General features: G+C 38.3%; 1 long non-coding RNA gene across 1 annotated transcript; it reads right to left on the reverse strand.

Annotated features, from left to right (window-relative positions):
- Nucleotides 1-18,388: 18,388 nt before the first annotated feature.
- On the reverse strand, nucleotides 18,389-19,210 carry LOC127242968 (uncharacterized). The gene is made up of 3 exons (XR_007836908.1): nucleotides 19,045-19,210; nucleotides 18,821-18,900; nucleotides 18,389-18,772 (listed from the first exon to the last, which is right to left on the reverse strand). It is a non-coding gene; the product is annotated as an uncharacterized LOC127242968 (long non-coding RNA).
- Between the last annotated feature and the right edge of the window lie 230 nt (nucleotides 19,211-19,440).

Below are 19,440 nucleotides of genomic sequence, written 5' to 3' on the forward strand. Positions count from 1 at the left end.
TTTTATTTAGGATAGAGACAAAGAGTCTCTTTGACTTTTTTTTAAATTATAAATTTATTATTTATCTTTTAAAACATCCAAAATATATATATATCTACAAGTCATGGGCCCTTCTCATTTTGGGCCTTGGGCGAGGGACCTTTTCACCATGGCCCAGGGCCGAGCCTGAGTACATTGTTTCTTAGTATTTATACACTTTTATATTCGTAGCATGCTTAGTTGCTTGCATGCTTTATTTCTGCAAGAGCTAGCTACCAAATCCTACTTTGACACACTTTTTTGTTTGTTTTGGTTTTTATTTTTGTTTTTTTATAATCATCATCATCATATATAATAATGTGGCTATCAAGAAATCAAACAAACTGCCTCTATAAACAAATACATTGGGCAGCAAAATATGGATACGATGATGAGAGGGAAATTGGATTGCCGAAGAATATCCCGAAATGGCACTTTGCGGTTTACATGGGTGAAAATCGAACAAATACATTGTGCTCATCTCTTTCTTAGTCCACTGAGAGTTCCAATCTCTGCTCAACAAAGTTGAAGATGGAGTTTGGATTTGATCGTAAGATGGACCACACACTCACGTATGAAAATCTAATTTTTCAATCCCTAACTTTCATGCTGATATAATCAATCATATTATCCTATTATTCATTCTAAACTAACCCCCGTAACAATTAAGGGCATGCCAATTAATTTTCTAGCTAATTTTGGAGGAAGAAGGTTGATGATCAAGATGAAATGTAGTTGAGCTGAGCTCATGCAAACTTGATACTAATGAAATGCTAATTTTCTAAAATATGAATTGTAGTATATCGTCTTAAATTATCTGATAAAATTATTTGTAAAATTTTTAATTTAGAAATAATTTTTTCTAAGTCAATGTCAGATATATCTTAATGAGAAAAAAAAAGGTAGATGAAAAAAAAGATAGATGAAAAAAAAGAGTGCAGCACTCTTTTAATTCTTTATCATCTATATATTTTAATTTTTGTAAATTAAATAAAAATAAAAATATTATTAAACATTTTTAATTTTATAAATATGTCATTCAATGAAGTTATTGTCATATCTACAACAACTAAAAAATAATTAATTCTAAAAGTTCTTATCCTTTCATTTTTTAAAAAAAGAAAACATCTATATTTTGTGTTGGAAAAATACATCCAATATCCATATCAAAAGCTATTTCATTTGCAATTTATATGTTAGTACAAATCATTCATTTCTATATTTTTTTTAAAATAACAAAGCAATTTCAACTTGTTTGATAGTTGTATTAATACACACAAATTCATGTAATTTTTTACTTACACTATTAATTATAAATAAAATATCATATCAAATATAAATTCATATGATTCAATTAAATTAATTAAATTTTCAGGTTCACTTTTTAATTTAGAATCATTATAAAAATTACATAAATTTAACAAAACTAATCTAATATGAAGAGCTTGAAATCTAATAAATGTAACACTTTTAATCGACTCTTCCAATGAGTATTTGATAATGATTTTAAGTTAAATTTGGAATATTATCAAGCAATTTTTTTCATTTTTTTGTAGAACTTGAAAATAATGTATTATATGTGTTATATAACTCCAACAAATAATATCGTTTTTACACAAGAATGTGGCATTTCGTAAAGTGTGAGAAATTATGACAAACACAAGATATATATAATGCTCTAGAATTAATATCTAGTAATATTTATTAAATTTTTTGATGTTTACTTTTCATATTAGAACCATTGTTATAACATTCGACATTTTTTATTATCAATATTAAGATCAAGAGTTTTGAGTGCACATAACAATTCGTTGAAAAGTCGGTATTCAATTGTATAATTTACTTTCAAAATTTCTAAAAAATATTCTTATGTATATATTTTATTATCTGACATGTTTACAAATTGAACAATTAAAGTCATTTGTTTTGTATAGCCAACATCGGAATTACAATAAAGAATTATAGAAAATTATTTTGATTTTTAATAATTTCTCTAATTAAATTTCTAACACTATTTAGATAACAAAATACTGCCTCCGTCCCATGTAATATGGGTGTATTACTGTAGACACGAGAATTTAGGTAAAGTATAATTAGTAAGTAATTAAGAAGTGTATTAGTAAAAATAATTATTATTTAGTAAAATAATTATAGATTAAGATTAAAATAAGTAAATAGTTTAATTAAAATTAAGAAAATTATAAAATTTAAAATTTAAAATGCGATTAAAGTGCATAATTATATTTCCAAAAATAGAAATGACAAGTTATGTGGGATGAATGAAAATAGAAAATAGGAACAAATTATGTGGGACGGAGGGAGTAAATAAACCAATTTTGAATTTATGTCCAATATAATGATAATGAATTTCATGATTTTGAATGCGTCTAATATAATTTTGCATTACTAAATCAAATTTCGCAATCATTTCAATAATTCTCAAAAGAATACCATTACAATCTTGATAAAAAATTTCGTTGGATCGTCGAGAAGATAAATTATGCTTAGAAAGATATTTTACAACATAAATTATTCTTGTTAAAAAAAAATAAAAAATTCCAATATTATTTTTCTTTTGTAATTTCTTGGTGCATATCATTATCAATTGTTTTGTTGGTAGTTAAGTTAATTTTAAATTTATTTCAAATGTTCATGTGTGTTATATCTTCAATATTATTCTCATTTTGTTTATATTTTTTTTCCTAAATGTTTTCAATCTTTAAATCTATCACTTGTCAATAAATTTTTATTAGTACTAGTCTTAAATTATTTACAATAAAAACAATATACTTTATCTATGTGTATAGAATAAACTACTAATCATTTTTTACTAGTTTCTTCATTACTCAATTTTCTAAAATAATAAGCATATTAGAAATGTCTATAATTATTATCTAATGAAAAAGGTAAGATTTAATTCTTTTACTAATAATTTTTCAATTAAAATATCTCTTTCTTTATTCCAAAGATTATCTCAATTTAGAATCATAGATGTCTAATGGAAAAAATGATATTATCATCAATTCTTAAATTTGATGTATTAGATGCGTAATTATTTTCATTTACATTGCTATTTTCTTATTTAAAATTGTTATCATCCTTATTGACATTATTTTCTTCATTTAAGTTTTCACTGTGTTCAAAATGTTCAATACTATTTGTATCTACATGGTCTAAATTTCTAGAAAAATTTATATTCTTATTTAAAAATTTATCAATAACTCATCTTTCCGATTCTATAAATTGTTCTTCTTGTTATCTCTTTTTATTTTTCACTATCCGACAAATGTTTCTTTAACAAGATTTTATCAAATAATAAATAAAAGTAAAAACTAAAATAAAAATAATCACAGAACAGTACCACCTAAGTATTTATAATTTAAATCGGATTGCAATTTTTCAATCACAATTAGAGACTTTTTGGACCCCTGAAATATTATACAACTCAAACAAATTATTCAACGTAACTTAGCCAAGAAATAAAACATATCAACTAATTACATTAGCCAAGTTTAAGAAATAAAATTATAAATACACTAAAGATGTTCTTATCATATTTCATTCAAAAGTGAATATAAAAAATAACAAATAATAAAATTTACTTGTAAAAAATTTGGTCTTACAAATAAACAATATAGCAATAAGGGTAATTTAAATTTTTTTTAAAAAAAAAATTCAAGATTCAAATTGAAGATGGAGAACTCAAAAGCTGAACTTTAAATATTTTTTTATAGAATTTTTGTTTTTGATTTTTTTCTTCGTTTTGTTTTTTTTTTTTTTTTTTTTTGAAAACTCAAATGAAGAAGTGACATTTCAAAAGTAATATCATATATTAAACTAATATTATCATTTCCATTCAACCAAAGAAAAAAATATTTAGTTTTGTTTTCTTCAATTTCATCTATACACGAACGAGAGGATGAGAAAATTAATTTATGTCTTACCCTATAATTGCTTCTGCATTGCCACAGCATGAATCTCTCCTAAATGTTGTTTGAAATGAATTGACTGATATAGGGTTTTTGAATTATTTTATTTGGGTCTGTTATATAGCCCATATAAAAATAAATAAATATATTATACACTTAACAACTATATATATATACACTAGCGGATACCCGAGCTACGCACGGTTGAACTTAATCGTATTTATTGTATTATATTGTTTATATATATTACATATACTTTTAATCAATTTAAAAATAATAAGAATAAATTATGTATATATAAAAAAATAAAAAAAGTATTTAAGTTGTATTTGGTTGTAAATTTTCATAGATTACTTATTGTTCTTACAGATTAACATAAATTTCTTTATATATTTTATTTGTAAATAAATTAGAACACTTTTAAGACAAAACAAAAATAACCTATAACAAAAATAATATACAATATTGATATACAGACAAAACTTTGATAATGAAAAAGTAACAGTACAATTAGAGGAATTAGGTCATCTCCAACGCAATACTCTATTTGGTCTATATATAATAATACCGGATATATACTTTGGTATATAAATTTTTATATGATATTGATATATATATATATCTATCATACCAATTTTAATTCTTGTTACGTATCAATATACCTTCTACAAATCTGCACTTCTTTGACAACTATACATCATATATAGTAAACTATTATAACAATCTATATATATATAAAGTATAATATTATAAAAATAATTTCTCCGTCTCTCAAATTTATTCTCGTTTTTCTTTTTATTTTGTCCGCTAAATTTACTTCAATACTAATTTTAACAAAATCAACAAATTAATATTTAATTATTATCTTCCATTCAATATTTATTTACAACAAATATCACTACCTTTATTATGCGGACCGAGGGAGTACTAAACAAAACCCTCCACTCAAAGATTAAACAATGTAATAAAAGCAATGCCACAAACAAACATATGCCCCATTTCGACAGCTCCTATCAAAACATTAGCCTTCCTCGGGTATACAGTGGTATACTATACCTTATATATATATATATATATATACACACAAAAATACTTCGCAATTTTTTTTGCAAAATAATATAATAAAACTTTTCATATTTACATTTTTAATTCCCAAAAGAAATTCGATTTCAAAAAAAGCTTTTGTATTCATCATTATGTACCTATATGCTTATTAAATATGCATCTAAATATATATACTGTATATGTTAATAATTATCATAAATCTTCTTTAACTAAATTTGAATTTTTCATTGTTTTAATGAAAACTAAATTTATATATATTTAGTTTCTTAATATATATTTTACCAAACGAAAAAATATGCCAAATGGAAAGATAATTTTTTAAAATTTATATAAAATTTTAAAGATAAAATACTGTAACGGATAATCATCTATTTAATTTATTCTTTTAATTTTAAGATTTAGTTTGAAAATTTTGTTAGAAATTAATGGTATAAATAATCAATCAAAAATTCATTTATTAATTATAAAATAAATAGTAAATAATACAATTTGTAAAATATTAAAAATTTAAATATTTATTACTAAATAAATAAACATGCAAGAAAAATAAGTCAAAATTGTTATTTATTCAAATATATATTATAAACAATATATAATGAATAAATACAAAGATATATAGGCATACATATGTGTATATATATAATAATCAATCAAATATTTCACCAAATCAAAAAAATAAAAAAAAAAAATTATTCAAAATACCTTATAATTCAAATATTATATTATACTTTCGTCCACTTTAAAAGCTTACATTTATTTTTAGTATAAATCAAAAGAAAAAAAGACGAATACTTCTATTAGTGTCTTATAATACTAATTGTTGATGTGATTTTTCAACAAAAATAAAGTAAAATTCAAAGATATAGAAAATATCCTTAAACTTGATTAATTAGTGCCTGAGATTAGGAATCTCTAAACACTGTATGGTACAGAAAATAAACTGGAAAATAAAAGACTGAAATTTAAAGTGGTGATCCCCAAATCTGACTTTGCTTTGTTGAAGTTGATTGAAGATGCCCTGCCAAATGATTATCCAAACCCTTAAATATTCTCTGGGAAACCGTACTGAAAACCGTCACCCGAACGGTTACAACGTCTCCTTCCCAACCGTCTTCCAACCCTTCTCCTGCTGACACGTGTCCTCAGCAGACCAAAATTATCCCTATATTTCACTCTTTGAGCCGACCACATACCTTCCGCCCTTTAGGCCCGACTGCCAATCTACAACCGTATTGGTCCGACTGCCAATCCTCCCGACTTGCAAACCATCTGACTTGTTTGGATTAGCTACAGACATCCCGACTAACAAACCATCCGATTTGTTGGCCCTGCCGCAGAGTTCCGACCTGAGAACTTCCCGACCTGAGGGCCTCCCGACCTGCGGACTTCCCGTCCTGAGGGCCTCTCGACCTGCGGACTTCCCGTCCTGATGACTTTCCGTCTTGAGGGCCTTCCGACCTGCGGACTTCCCGTCCTGAGGGCCTCCCGACCTGCGAACTTCCCGTCCTGATGACTTTCCGTCTTGAGGACCTCCCGACCTGAAGACCTTCCGACCTGAGGTCTTTCCGTCTTGAGGACCTACCGACCTAAGGTCCTTCCGTCCTGAGGACTTTCCGTCTTGAGGACCTACCGACCTGAAGACCTTCCGACCTGAGGTCTTTCCGTCCTGAGGACTTTCCGACCTGAAGACCTTCCGACCTGAGGTCTTTCCGTCCTGAGGACTTTCCGTCTTGAGGACCTCCCGACCTGAAGACCTTCCGACCTGAGGTCTTTCCGTCCTGAGGACTTTCCGTCTTGAGGACCTCCCGACCTGAAGACCTTCCGACCTGAGGTCTTTCCGTCCTGAGGACTTTCCTTAGAAATAAACCTATTTTCCTTGAGCCAGTTCAACCAACTCTAATGTCAGGCCCATTCTTCTTTTACCTTGGGCTTTTTAACCTAATTCTAAATTTCATACGTAACAACTTGCCCGCCGCCAAGGGACTTTCAAACGCCATTTATCAATCGATGTTTGGAAGTTCATAAATCACCGTCCTCTGAAAAATTCCCTTAGCAACCGCACCAGTCACGGCGACACTCCTGATTAACTTCCTTCTCCGCAATACGAGCCTTTGTGAATCACAATCTTAATCACTCTAACCATGGCGAATCGATACATTCCTGCCCTTCCCTTCGACGGAAACCTCCCAGAGGGCCCCTTTTCAGCCTCGAAAGTATTAACTCCGACGATTCGCCCATACTGCACTACACCTGAAGACTCAAATCGGATGAGGGAAGTTTTGGAATCCCGAAATTCCTTAGCCATCAACAACCCTAACTACCAAGCAGTTCGCATTCGCGACAGCATCAAAACCCATCTCACAGACCCAAAAGATCCTTATCGCTCTTGGTATCGACGGGTAGCAGAACACTTCCAGGCCCAATGGCGATCTCAAAAAATCGACCAAGCAATACTATTGTCCACCATGCCGATCAATCTGCACGAGAAGGTGCTCCTAGCCATGTCTGCCTTCTGGAATGCGGAAAATGGGACTTTTCTTTTACCGTCGGGCCCCTTTGGTCCGACTCTCATGGATGTGGCGATGATCGCGCATCTCCCAGTCGTGGGTGAAGACCCTGTGATAGGAACCCTAGATGGGCAGGAGCCACCAAAAGACCATCCAGGGTGGTCTTTACAAGGCGTGAAGGAATGGGGCTGGACAAAGTTCGCAACCGACCAGCAAGGGGCTCCAGGGACCCCCGTGACCGACCGGGAGCATACTGCCTTTATTCTTTTTTGGCTTTGTAGGTACGTCATTGTTTCCCCTTCTAAATGCGTTCTTTCTTCTCATCTCGACCTGGCCATTCATATCGCGTCAGGTCGGTTCTTTTCCCTTGGCACCCTGTTTTTAGCCAATCTGTTTGAAGGACTCACCAGGGTTAGCCTTCGTTTAACAGATAATGATAATAGAAAATTAGACACTGCCGCATCGGGTCCTTTTTGGTTTTTAGAACTTTGGTCCCGTCTTTATTTCCCCAACGCGTTCAACTTAGGATCTCCGCCCACTATGCCAATATCCGAAAAACATTTGGGATTAGCCCTCAACCGACTCTGCTCAGGACGCAGTAAGCTCCAATCCTCCGATCTAATAATAACCACCATTGTAACGGATACCCGCAGTAACTCTCGATTTTCTATGTATAAAAAATATGCGGGTTATGCTCCCGACCATTTTTGGCCCTTTCCGGCACCAAATCCTCTTCCGACTCCTGAGCCTTGTCCTCATCCCACCTATCCTTTTGCCTGGGACGTTGCCCTCAAACCCAGGTCTCTTTTTAGCAGCAAAAAACTTGATAAAAAAGGGCAAAAAACTTTTTGCACCTTTAATTATGAACCTCAATTCATGGCGCGCCAGTTCGGCTGTTGCCAAGGTATCCCTGGACCCGTCGCTTGTCCTCATATAATTTTTCAAAGTCCTGACCGACGAGTCCTACCTAATTCAATCCCTTCTTATATCTCCCAGCTCACCACGTATATAGTTTCCAATTCTTATATTCCTTTCCGCTCCAACCCTGAGACTGTAGATACATTCAATGAATGTTGGTCGGTTGTATGGCCCCTGATTTCTCCTGATGAGGATCGGTTGCTGAACGTACTCCTTCCCACTCAAGGATTGGTTCTAGGGGCGGCTAGACATACTAGCACTCAGCAACAAACAGCCGCCCCGGGAATCGGATCTAGCATTCCAATGCGGAAAAGGAAAGCTTCCCAGCTGCAAACACCCCCGACCTCTGGGGCCGACCAGCAAGCTCCGGCGGACCTTGGAACTACTAGGACGTCAGCAAGGACCCGACCCCGAATAGGTAATTTTTCTGAAAACCGTGAACCAACTCACTATATCTTAACTTTGATTTCACTTATTTCATTCACCAGAACCGACCTTGGTAACACCGACCACACAAACGACGCCAGCCCCAGCCGACCAACCTTTGGTCCAGACTGAGGCATTTCCTCTCCAAACCCCTACTCCACTTCGCAATTTGCCAATGAGCAGTCGGGCGGAGGACCCGACAAGGAGGCAAACTCTTCCTCCTGCACCGAGGAGCGGTCGGGCCAGGCACCCGACCAGGAGGCAATCTTTACCAGTACTGCCTATAGAACCAGTAAGTCCTCTTATCAGCAATACTTAGGATTCCAATGATAAACCTTGGTGTATTCAACAACAACATTTCCATAATTTTTACAGACACCTTCACCAATCGCATCAGCAGCAGGGGTCTCTTCAGACAGCGAGGGGACTACTTCCCAGATGGGTCGACCGCCATACATGGCATCAGACTCATCCATTTCGAAGGAAGAACCAGCTGCCCTTACCGAAGCTGACCCTCAAGACGACATCCCTGCTGCTGCTGATCCCGAAATAGTCCAATCGGATGCAGCCGCGCTGGAAACCGAAAGTGCCACAGCTGCAGCTATCCCAATTGCTCCTGAAATACCGGCTGCAGTGGCTCTAGACGCAGCTGCCCAACCTGCAGCCGCCCAGCCAGCAGCGGCGCTACCTCCAGCAATCGAGTGGCAGGCAGAAGAACCACCTGTGGCAGCCCAACCTCCAGAAATAGAAGAAGTGTCTTCGTCCGATTCGGAGACTTCTGTGAATTTGGTAAGATTAAACCAATTCATGCCACAATGTTTCTTTCGGAAAACACTAACTGTTTTATATACTACTTTCCATAGGGACCCAGGTCGGCACCTCAGCGACCATTCGCAGCAGCCGACGAGTCGGCTGCTGTTATACCAGCTGTCCGCCCTACTCGACCGACCTCATTGTTGCCCCCCTCACTGACAGCAGTTCGCCCAGAGGTGACCCATATCTTATCTGAATAATTTTGCACCTCCCTTGGAATACTTATTGAAACTGTACGACTTGCAGGGGCCTTCGGACTTAGCTATCCTATCGACTGTTCCGGTTCCAGCGGAGGCCCAAACTATATTCACTGAGGCCATTAACCATCCCCTTTCAGAATTAAGATCCGACTTGTTGGACAAACTCATTCAGACGGTTGGTGGCCTTCTTTTTTACACTCCGACGGAATCACCAGCCGTCCCCATTCTGCATCGGCTGATGGAAAGACTTACGGAGCTCAAGACTGAAGTGTTAGTTATTGGATTCCTGTCAGCCGAAACCCCCCAGCCTGTCGTCGATCAAACAACACTGGAGAATTCTTTGGTTAAGACCCGAGAATCCCTTCAGCAGACTACTGGAAGGCTGGGCGGTCTCCTTAGCACGAAGGCTCAAGTTGATGAATCCATTCAGAAAAATGAGGCAGAATTGCGGGAGCTAAGGAAAGAACAGTCTATCCTGGATAATCAAATTACCAATGAGCAGCGTCTGCTTGAGAAGTATACAAAGAACGAGGCCGAATTGGATCAAGAGCTGAAAACCCAAGCTCGATCCCAATTCATCAGAAGATATCAGACGGCTGCTAATACCAGAAGGCTATCCAGGGATGAAGTCAAATGGACACATATAAAAACTGCCCTAGGGGCACTTTTGTAATACTTCCCCCTCTGTAACAACATTTGACTTAGTAATATATTTGTCCTTCTTCTCTCAAAACAAGGATCACCTTTCAATTTCCAACTTTGTAGGAACCGAAACAAACTCCTTTCTTAAAAGAACACTGTTTCTCACATTCCAAGGCATATTTTGAAAACCAAAACACTTGAAGTGTTAAAAAGCATGGCGAATGACCGACCTCATGTTCCATCAAGCAACTGGGAAGGTGTTCTTCAACCCTTCTTTGTAGGTAATCACCCTATTGGAGGCCATGCAGAAGACTTGTTACATATACTCAAGCAACTAGACTTCAAATTCCGATTCTCCCAACGAGGTAGAAGAACCATTCATCGCGTCATCCACCTAATGGAAAAAATCATTGAGGGGTATGAACCTCTTCGTGACATCCTTGGCCGCATTCCTGACCTCCATCATCACATGGAAATGATTGAAAATCACGCAGCAACCATACTTCCAGATCTTGGTTGGGATAATATATTTTCCAATCAACGAAAAGTCTTTTCAAGATTGCGTACCATTGTTGACCGTGAATATCAAGCCATAACAGACATGCAAGCACGTACCAATCAAGATTTAGACGAAATGCAAAGCCAATGGGAGAGGTACCGACCAGATTTGGAAGATCTTATTGAAGAAGAACCAGAACTAATATCCACTCACTGGGATGAAAATTCTGATTCAGAGGCAGAAAATTTCTCACAAATACATGATGACTAACAAAATGAACCTTTAAATAGGTTCGAACCCCACAAATGGGTTCTGAATAATATTTTGCTTCAGGCAGTTTTGTTATCTGAAAAGGCAGGATAATACCTCTTCAGATATTTAGCATTAATACAATCATGTACTCTCTTACCTTCATGATTTACAATAATGAAAGCGCCATTCCCAATATCTTTTTGTATAATGTATGGTCCCTCCCAATTCGGTGACCACTTTCCCAATTGGTCAGTTTTCTTATATGTAGGAAGAATGGTCTTCCAGACTAGGTCTCCTTTTTGGAATGTCCTGTGAAGAACTTTCTTTCCGTAATTCCTTGCTCTGATTTCACTCTGTTTCACACTTCGACCTATTGCATGAAGTCGGTTAACATCCAAATCCTCCAACTGTTGCAACATAAGTTGTTGGTATTCTTTTGTAAGATCACCATCAGTAAATTCTGTTCGGCCAGACGATACTCGGATTTCGGCTGGTAAAACAGCATCTTGGCCAAAAGTGAGTTGGTACGGTGAGAAACCTGTGGCCGTATTTCTGGTATTCCTATGTGCCCATAAAGCCCGAGACAATAACAAATGCCACTTTCTTGGGTTCCCTTCAACCATCTTCTTTATAATCCCAATAATGATCTTATTTGCTGCTTCCGCTTGTCCATTGGCTTGGGGATAATAAGGTGACAAATGGTGTAGTCGGACACCAAATTCTGCCAAGAAACTAGAAAACTTTTCCCCAGTGAAAACCAGGCCCTGGTCGGTTGTTATAGACTGAGGAATACCATATCTGTAAATAATTTGGTTCAAAACGAAGTCTATCACTTCTTTCTGATCCACATTTTTCAAAGCAACTGCTTCTACCCATTTGGTAAAGTAGTCAGTCGCGACCAATATGAAACAATGATGTTTCGATGAAGCAGGATGTATCTTACCAATAATATCCATAGCCCATGATTTAAAAGGCCATGGTTTTGCCAAGAATTGCAATTCGGTTACTGGCAAATGGTTTAAATTTCCATGTCTCTGACATTCCTGGCAGCCTTTGGCAAATTGTATGCAATCTTCAAAAATCTTTGGCCAGAAAAAACCCAAACGATGAATGGCCCATCTCATATTCAGACCTGCCCGATGAGCTCCACATATCCCACCATGTACTTCTGTCATTACTTCTAGAGCTTCTTTAGACCCCAAACATTTCAAAAGTAAACCTTCAAATGATCTTTTATACAAAAGTCCATTTATCAATTGAAAACGTAAAGCCTTCAATCGTGTCGCAATTGAAACACTCGCACCTGGATTTTGTAAATACATGATAAGCTCCGTTCTCCAATCGGTCACTGTTTCACTGGTATCTTTGTGTCCGACTGTACCTACGCCGTCGGGCTCCTGCCCGACAGTAACTACGCAGTCGGGCTCCTGTCCGACAGTAACTACGCAGTCGGGCTCCTGTCCGACAGTCTCCTGCCCGACCATTCGATCACATATTGGGTCTGTCTTTCCTTTTATGCCCGACTTGACCTCCGACCACATATCCTCCAGAATTCCTTTACAGGCCCTTTGAGCCAACTCATCAGCACGTTGGTTTTCTTTCCTCGGAATGAACTCAATTATTACTTCTGAGATTTTTGTCAGTAACCGACCCACAATGTCCCTGTATCTGCGAAGATGAGGGTAATTGCAAACATATTGATTGTTTACCTGGTTGATTACTAGTTGAGAATCCCCTCTTATGATTACAGACTGGACCTTCCTGGCTATTAAAGCCTCCAAACCTAAAATTAAAGCTTCATATTCTGCCGAATTATGGGTCATGGCTTCCAATCGTAGTTGTAAGTTGATCTTTTGACCGTCAGGTCCTTGCAAAAAGACCCCTGCCCCTGATTTGTTTCCAGAGGTAGAACCATCAAAGAACATCAACCATGTTCTGGTACTTATATAAGGTACACATCCGACCTGTAGATTATTCAAATATGATGAACAACTAAGTGGTCGGACGCTATCACAAAGAGAATATCCGACTTGTGAAAATTCTGCTAAGAAGTCGGCTACTGCTTGTCCCTTGATTGCCCTCAAAGGGGAATGTTGAAGATCAAAAGGAGCCAATTTGATGGCCCACTTCATGAGTCTGCCCTTCATAGTAGGTCTCTGCAAAATCAATTTGATGAGATCCACCTTTGATATGACCTCAATTCTTCTGGGCAGCAAATAATGCTCGAGTTTAGTGCAAGCGAAGACCAATGAATAACACATTTTTTCTGGCATAGTGTAATTCAATTCTGGTCCTGTAAGGGTTTTACTGAGATAGTAGATTGCCCTTTCCTTCCCGTCATCACCATCCTGTGCCAATAAACAGCTAACCACTTCATATGTATTTGCCAAATAAAGTTTGAGCGGCCGACCTTGTTTAGGAGGCATCAAGACTGGAGGGTGAACCAATGCCTGCTTGATAGCATCTAAAGCCGTCTGTTGATCGGGACCCCATTCGAAAGCATTTTTTCCAGCTTTCAACAATTTAGTAATGGGTCTGACCTTGCCAGCAGCATTAGAAATGAAACGCCTCAAATAGTTCACCTTACCCAAAAGACTTTGGATTTCTTTAACCGTCTTGGGTGGCCGACTGTCAAGAATGGCTTTAGCCTTATTGGCATCGATTTCAATTCCTCTCTCATGAACTAAAAATCCTAAAAAGCTCCCGGCTGATATTCCAAAAGCACATTTGGTTGGATTCATCTTCAACTTGTATTTCTTCATTCTTTCGAATGCCTCTTCCAGATTTCTCAAATGTTCGTCAAAACTGGAAGATTTAACAATAACATCATCAATATAAACTTCCATAGATTTGCCAATTAAATCATGAAAAATTGAATTCATGGCTCTTTGGTAAGTTGCCCCTGCATTCTTTAACCCGAATGGCATGACTGTCCATTCATAAATACCTAAAGCCCCTGGGCACCTGAATGCTGTCTTAGGAATGTCTTCTTCTGCCAGAAATATTTGGTTATAACCTGCATAACCATCCATCAGACTAAGGACTTTATGCCCTGCTGCTGCATCTATCAACATGTCGGCCATAGGCATCACATATTCGTCCTTAGGGGTAGCTAGATTCAAATCCCTGAAATCGATGCATATCCTTATCTTACCATTTTTCTTGACCACTGGCACAATGTTAGCCAGCCACTCCGCATAACGGCAAGGCTGAATGAAACCCACTTTGAGAAGTTTTTGGATTTCTTCCTTGATTTGAGGCATCAGATCCGGGCTCATTCGCCTTGGAGGTTATTTGTAAGGTTTGCAACCTTCCTTGATAGGCAATCGATGCTCTATTAGACTTCTTGTCAAACCAGGCATTTCTGAATAATCCCATGCTAAACAATCAATGTTGTTTCTAATAACTTCGAGCATCATTGTCTGTTGCTCTTTAGACAAATAACCACTTAGCCTAATCACTTTTGGAACCAATTCGGTTCCTAAATTAAACTCCAATAATGGGTCTTGTGATGAAGCTGTTGGTTCTGTTTTTTCTAATAAATCAGGCCAACGAAATTGTTCATCTTCTTGGAGGTGAACATCAAGAATCTCCTTGCTATTTTCTGCTTTATGTAATAACTGCTTTAAATAGAACTTATTAATAAGAGAACTACATACTTCTAAACTTGTATCACCCATAACAAACAAATTATACGAGAATAGGTGTGGCTTTATCATGAGCCATACAATAAAGTTGTTCTTTTAATAGAACATCGAGTTCTGGCCAGTGACTTTATAACCCTTGTTTGGGTATTCCCTGGCCATATACAACTGAGACATCGGAGCCAAATGACTGGAATAAAACACTGACTCTTCAACTTGTTCTGATACATCGAATGGGTTGTCATTTGCTTCCATTTTGAAGACCTGATTTCCTTCCCAGAACATTAACTGTTGGTGCAGTGTTGATGGCACACATTGAGAAGCATGAATCCAGTCTCTTCCCAGTAAGAGAGAGTATGTAGTATCTGCGTCCACAATAAAGAAAACAGTGGAGATCTTTTTTGGTCCGACTTCAATTGTGGCAACCATCATACCTTCAGGCTTGGTCGGCTGCCCCGTAAAGCTTGTCATTTCGAATTCCACAGGAGACAGATCATGAATTCCTTTCCCTAGCTTCTTGAGAGTCTTCAATGGCATAACATTAAAGACTGCTCCATTATCCACAAAAACCTTCGTGATTGGTTTCCCGCAAATGTGAGCATTAACATACAAAGGTTTCAAATGGGAGATCGCACCCTCTGGAATAGGAGGAAACACTATCGAAGGTGTCTCCGACTGAGACTCGGAATCTGAAGTATTTGCCCACTGTGTTTCCTCTAATTCATCATTTGCCAAGAATGCCCATAAAGGTTCGTCCATAGTATCATCTACCAGACTCGCCCACATCGGTTCATCTCTCATCTGATTAACCTCTGTCATTCGACAAGGGATTCGTGGCCCCAGACGAGATTTAACAGATCTCGAATTTTCCTCTGTAGTTACAACTTCTTCCTTTGTCTTATTCTGAGATTGAACCGTCAGAGATTCTATACGGAATTCCTCAGGAGATGGATTGATGTTGATCCGTTCACAATGTTGGCATCTAAAACCTCTAATTATTTCATCTGATATTCCTTTACCTTTCCTCTGTCCCGACGAACTTCCTTTGGTATAATCTGAAGCGTCTAATCCGTCGTTCGTTTGCTTTCTTGAACAGACCCGACTGGACCGACTTTTTGGAGATTGCATGGCTGCTCCCTGCTCGTTGGTTGTTTGTTCTGTAAAGACCCGAATGGACTGATCTCCTGCCAAGCAGTCGGCTGCGTTTTGCTCGTCGGTTAGTTGTTTTGCTGAAGGAACTCGTTTCCCATACTTCGCAGCATACCTGCGTTTGGCATTGCGAATCTGTGTACGATTCATACCTGGGAAACGAGGGTCTATATCAACTGGTAAAGGCTTTTTATTTCGAGCCCAATTGTTCCCGACTGACCCTGTTTTTCTGGTCGGGTGGTCACGCACTAAAACCTTTTCTTTCACCTCCACATTAAAAGAACCGTCTGGATGGTCCCATTTTTCAGCGACTGGCTTTTCACAAACTTTGAGTCGTTCTTCCGGTCGGCTACTGTTTGTCTGATTTCCTTTCTTTGTTCCGGGGCTTGCCTGAGTTCGTCCCCCTGTTTGTCCACTATTGGCCGAACTTTTCCCTGTTTCCGAACTTGGTTGGATGTCAACCATTGCCGTTGTTACTTTCGGAAACGGTTGCTGGTCTACACCTAGAGTGATGTATTTGAGCCGACCTGTCTTGATGGCCTTTTGAATTTCCTTCCTGAAATGAGTACACTGACTTGTATTGTGTGTGAAAGAATTATGCCACTTACAATATGGTCTCCCTTTGATTTCTTCTTTAGTGGCCAATCTTTGCCCCTTTGGAATACGGATCTGTCCATCAGTCAACAGGATATCAAAGATTTCGTCAGCTTTTGAACTATCAAACGTCGGTTGATCCTTTCCTTCAGACCCTGGTACTGGCTTCAATTTGGGGCATACATAAGGTTTTCCAGAGAGGATTTCAGCTGCCATCTCTTCTGACTGATTAAAGTCAAAGTCACCTGTTTCTGTTCCCATACTCGCCATATGTTGGCCTCTATTACGCCTGTTATTCTGATCTTCCTCTCTGAACAAAGACTCTAAACGCCCAGCCTTAGATGCAAGACTTGCCAAATCCTCAACATCCAGTGCAGTGAGCGCCTTTCTTAAGCGAGTATGCATATTCCGGACCACTAAATTGGTCATCTCTTTCTCACTGATTACTGTAGGACATCGCCCCTTCATCAATCGCACCCTTTCTATAAACTGTGAAGCAGATTCTTCTGGATACTGTCTCAATTCTAGTAAATCAGTTAAAGAAACAATTGGTAGAGGATTGAAGAATCTGGCATGAAATGCCATCTCCAGTCCTTCCCATGTCTGAATTTGTCCAGGAGGCAGACTTGCAAACCACGAAAACGCTGTTCTAGTAAGAGATAAACCAAACAGCTGCAACTTATAAAAAGGGTTATTGCCAACTTCTCCTAATTGTGCTGTGAACCGACCAACATGTTCTATGGTGGAAGATCCGTCCTCCCCTGAGAATGCATGAAAATCGGGTGGTCGATAATTCCTTGGGAGGGGGTGTTCATTAATGATCCTTTCTGGGAAAGGTCTCTGATATGCAGGACGGTTAGTCATCTGAGGAGTTAGCCCAAACTGATCCCTTAATATATGTGCAATCTCATCAGGATCTACATGAAAGCGTTGCTGATCAGGAACATGGAACGGATCCTGCACAGGAATATGAATAGGATCATGTATATATCCTCCAGGCCTGTCCTCCCTTGTATTGTTCGGCTGCGGACTGGAAACCCTTGGTCCCAGCGGAACAGTGTTGGGAAACGTCAGAGGAGATTTTCCCCTATCCGTTCGGTTGGGATTTGTAGCACTTGGAAACGCACTATCCACGAATGATGGCCCTGCGAAATTTGTCTGTAGTCTGGACGGTGATACTCCTGGTGGAGTTTGAGTGGGTTGAAGACTAACCCTTGACAGTGCTTGATCTAACATGTTCTGCATCAGATTCTGTTGCTCACGCAACATGTTCTGCATAACCAAAGTTTGCTGGTTGTTCATATGTTGAACATAAGACCTCCAATCAGTTGGTGGTTGTGGATTTTCCCCGGCATTTGGCACAATAGGTGGTGGAACGGATTCTCCCGCCGGTGCCGAAGATGATTGTGGTTGTGAACCTGCCATATGGACCCTTCCGATGATTCGGCCGGATCTAAGACGTATGAAATTATCGCCGGAATTGGAATGAGCAATTGTGTCTTGCTCCCACTATGGTCGCCAATTTGTTGATGTGATTTTTCAACAAAAATAAAGTAAAATTCAAAGATATAGAAAATATCCTTAAACTTGATTAATTAGTGCCTGAGATTAGGAATCTCTAAACACTGTATGGTACAGAAAATAAACTGGAAAATAAAAGACTGAAATTTAAAGTGGTGATCCCCAAATCTGACTTTGCTTTGTTGAAGTTGATTGAAGATGCCCTGCCAAATGATTATCCAAACCCTTAAATATTCTCTGGGAAACCGTACTGAAAACCGTCACCCGAACGGTTACAACGTCTCCTTCCCAACCGTCTTCCAACCCTTCTCCTGCTGACACGTGTCCTCAGCAGACCAAAATTATCCCTATATTTCACTCTTTGAGCCGACCACATACCTTCCGCCCTTTAGGCCCGACTGCCAATCTACAACCGTATTGGTCCGACTGCCAATCCTCCCGACTTGCAAACCATCTGACTTGTTTGGATTAGCTACAGACATCCCGACTAACAAACCATCCGATTTGTTGGCCCTGCCGCAGAGTTCCGACCTGAGAACTTCCCGACCTGAGGGCCTCCCGACCTGCGGACTTCCCGTCCTGAGGGCCTCCCGACCTGCGGACTTCCCGTCCTGATGACTTTCCGTCTTGAGGGCCTCCCGACCTGCGGACTTCCCGTCCTGAGGGCCTCCCGACCTGCGGACTTCCCGTCCTGATGACTTTCCGTCTTGAGGACCTCCCGACCTGAAGACCTTCCGACCTGAGGTCTTTCCGTCTTGAGGACCTACCGACCTAAGGTCCTTCCGTCCTGAGGACTTTCCGTCTTGAGGACCTACCGACCTGAAGATCTTCCGACCTGAGGTCTTTCCGTCCTGAGGACTTTCCGACCTGAAGACCTTCCGACCTGAGGTCTTTCCGTCCTGAGGACTTTCCGTCTTGAGGACCTCCCGACCTGAAGACCTTCCGACCTGAGGTCTTTCCGTCCTGAGGACTTTCCGTCTTGAGGACCTCCCGACCTGAAGACCTTCCGACCTGAGGTCTTTCCGTCCTGAGGACTTTCCTTAGAAATAAACCTATTTTCCTTGAGCCAGTTCAACCAACTCTAATGTCAGACCCATTCTTCTTTTACCTTGGGCTTTTTAACCTAATTCTAAATTTCATACGTAACACTAATAGAATGATATTTATACAAAAAGTTATACAAATATAAACATATTTTTAATGTTAAGTACAATAACGCAAAAACTAAATGTAAACTTATTAAATAGACGGAGAAAATATAAT

This window comes from Andrographis paniculata, unplaced genomic scaffold (assembly GCF_009805555.1).
Source record: "Andrographis paniculata isolate CXL003 unplaced genomic scaffold, ASM980555v1 Contig89END, whole genome shotgun sequence".
In the NCBI taxonomy this organism is placed as follows: Eukaryota; Viridiplantae; Streptophyta; class Magnoliopsida; order Lamiales; family Acanthaceae; genus Andrographis; species Andrographis paniculata.